The sequence below is a fragment of the Sinocyclocheilus grahami genome, unplaced genomic scaffold (assembly GCF_001515645.1).
Source record: "Sinocyclocheilus grahami isolate Dianchi unplaced genomic scaffold, SAMN03320097.WGS_v1.1 scaffold353.1, whole genome shotgun sequence".
NCBI classification, from domain to species: Eukaryota; Metazoa; Chordata; class Actinopteri; order Cypriniformes; family Cyprinidae; genus Sinocyclocheilus; species Sinocyclocheilus grahami.
In genome coordinates this window covers 1,452,472-1,455,868 of record NW_015505532.1, presented here as the reverse complement: position 1 = coordinate 1,455,868, position 3,397 = coordinate 1,452,472, and positions in this window count along the sequence as shown.

The window sequence follows — 3,397 nt, the reverse complement described above, 5'->3', positions numbered from 1 at the left end:
GCAACTGGGTTTCTTAAAAATTGCTCTGTTCTTGGCTGATCACTGTTTTAAATGCCCCTTTATCCCGTTGTGAAGTGTAAAGCACTAACATGTGTACATAGCAACATGGCACCTGTTTTGCTGAGTGTTACTCTGATGGGGGTTTTTTTCTTTTCCTGGGGCTAAATTATCTTACCTTGTACTGTGTCCTTTCCACTTCCGGATTTTTTTTGTGTAAAGTTTTTTTTTGCACACTCATTGGCTACTAATGGCATATGGGTAAAACTCACGCCCCCATTGTGTAAGCAACATAGTGACCGTTCAAAGCACCCACAATTTTTAGAATCGGGAACTCAATCCCCACACAAACAATCATACCATCAAAGCTCTCTCAACCCACCCTATGAAGTCAGCCACACACATGCTCCTGCAACACTCTGAAACAGCTGCGTGGCTCTACTGAGAACTTCAGGCTGTTCGCAAGCTAGCATTCTTCATACCTGCTCAATGTCAGCGCGCCCCCGCTCACATTTGCAAAAAACAAATATAATATACTGGTGAGAAATAAAGAGTCAAATCATTAAACACATCATAAAAGGCTTTGAAGGAATCGTTGTGTGAAGCTCTCTGAGGTGAACGTCCTGTATTCTATTTGTGGTTTGTTGTGTTTGGATCTGAGAGAACGAACCAGGGATGTTCTTGCTGTCATAATATCAGCATGAGCTAAGAGTGTTAACCCTGCTACAAGAACCTTTTTTTAACCTTTCTGTTAAAGCTGGTTGATCAAGGAGGAATTGCTGGTTAAACTAGCTATGGTTAAACTAAATGAACTATTAAACTAGTTAAGAAACCTGGCTAGGTCACCAACACAGCAACATCCCATTCTAGTGCTGTTTTTTTCAGCAGGGGGTAAATGGTCAGAGAAGAAGGGACTTTTGCTTTCACGCACAGAGCAAGGAGGGTGAGAGGAGCACGGGTAAATCTTGTCTTGTGGCCTATTTTTGCTACACTCCACCATTAAGCTTCACATCTGCCATCTGAGCTAAACTGTGCTCCATTATGAACAGCCTCTAGAGAACCTGCACTAATTCTATAGACTGACTTTCAGTTCCAGGAGATCATCTGTTCATACTGCTTTAAATGTTTGGTGTCTTATGTATTGCGTATTTTTTTGTGTATGACATAGTGTCTTAAATAAGTACTAGTGTTAAAATGATCTTAATATAAACATGTATATCCACCAGAAAGACAGATGTAGTTGATAAAATAATGCCATTTTATACCACATTATGTCATATTATGCATATTTAGTGCAGATGTACACTAAAAAAAAAATTTTTTTAAACGTTGAAATTACTTGTTTTGTTGTGTTGGCTCAGCGTAAATCCATTTTAAAAAGTCAGGACATCTTTAATACAAGTGTAATACACTTATTCGACCTGCAACTTAACCAAGCGCAACCAAGTAATTTTGTCCCAAATTTATTAATACTTCCAAAATTATGTTCTTTTTTATTTTTTGACATGCAACAGGAAGCTTAAAGGGGTCATATGATGCTATTTAAATTTTTCCTTTCTCTTTGGAGTGTTACAAGCTATTGGTGCATAAAGAAGATCTGTAAAGTTGCAAAGACTAAAGTCTCAAATCCAAAGAGATATTCTTTATAAAAGTTCAGAGTCAGCCACACCTACCTAAAACGGCTCGTTCTAACATGCCCCCACATGTCTACCTCACTATGTGGGAAGATTTGAATAACGCCGCCCAAATGTTCATGCAAAGAAAGAAGGCGTAACTTTTATTCTCACTGTAGTATTGTTGCCACTTTCCGCCATGTCCTGAAGACGCTGTGTGCTTCGTTGTGAAAGTGAAACTACTTTGTTTGGTCTTCCAAAAGAGGACGATATCCGCTTTGTCATGCCTAGAGCTGATCCGTGCTGGTCACTGAGGGAATACATCAACTGGGGGTCGCCGGATCGGCTTTCACCGTGGACGAAGCCCGGGGTCATCACATGTGCTTGCCACTCCTTAGTCGGATCCGCCGGCTGTGCCGTTCTCAACCCCGCCTCCTCTGCTCACTCTAGCCCAGCCTCAGCCTCACACAAGTACGTTTTCATTTAAAGGATTTGCCACTGATGATTCAAACCCGAGTTTTGGGCAGTGTGGAGTAGCACTTGTTGTTTGTCATTTCTCTGATCACAAATGCAGACAGGGTTTTATGTTTACGCGGCGCGATGCAATGCAACGCGTAAAAAGACAGTATAAGTCATTATAATCAGTAATTATGTCCCCACTGGATGCAACAAATGCCTCGTTTGTAATGGGTTTTAATGTTTTTGTCTCGTCGCTCCGGCCGGGACACGGCATCAACAGTATGGTGAGGGGCATAAAATTTCCATCTCACGCTTGAGGTATTCGGCCAATCACAACGTACTGGATAGCTGGCCAATCACAGCACACCTCGCTTTTTCAGACTGATGAACTTTATAAAAATCGACGCGTTTCAAAAAGGCGAGGGAATTGAGGAGAAACAACAATGTACAGTATGTGGAAAATAATGTGTTTTTTTTACTTTAAACCGCATAAACACATTTCATTACACAAAATGCACAAAATAATGTTCTTTTTAGCAGCATCATATGATCCCTTTAATGGAAAACATGTGCTGGGGACTTAAAGCAGGGCAACTCTACAGTCTCTGGAATGGCATCCATGTGTCTATTCCGTGCAACCAGAGCCAGGTTTGGAAAAGTCTGGTTTTGCTGAGTGCAAAGCTTGGTTTAAGCCTGGAAACTTCTCACAGATAACAGGCCACAGCGGGCAGTGCCAGGGCATTACTATCTGTCAGCTCTCCAGTCTGTTAAAGGCTTTATAGTTTTACATTCAGCACACAAGGGGAGTAAACATTATTAATAAAATGTTTAAAAAATTTAATAAAAATAGAATTACATGAAGCAAATCATGACAGAACTTTCATTTATTTTGTAGGAATTGCAAGTTCCCCTTCAGGAACTCGAGCTGCGTCGAAGTCGCTTTGGGAACGCCCTTGCGTGACCGCGTTCTGAAGCACGTGTCAAATCCATCCAATGGAGCAGTGAGACATCACCAGTGGGGTGACGCAAGCACCAGAAAGCATAAAAGCGCATCCAGCAGAGCGCAAACCAGCTTCTGCTCTTCAGTAGCGCTCTGTGTATGTGTCTGTCTATTTACTGTTGTCTGTCCGCACAAGCACTCATATATATAAAACAATGAGAAAGTCTATGGTGAGCGAACGGCATTACAAACGCTGTGTTTCTCCCTGCCCACGATATCTGGCGGCGGGGGATACACACGATTTGTGTGTCGTTTGTTTAGGAGCGGAGCATGCACGGTCAGCTTTCGAGCAGCTGATTGTCATCACTGCGAGCTCTCGCTGCGTATG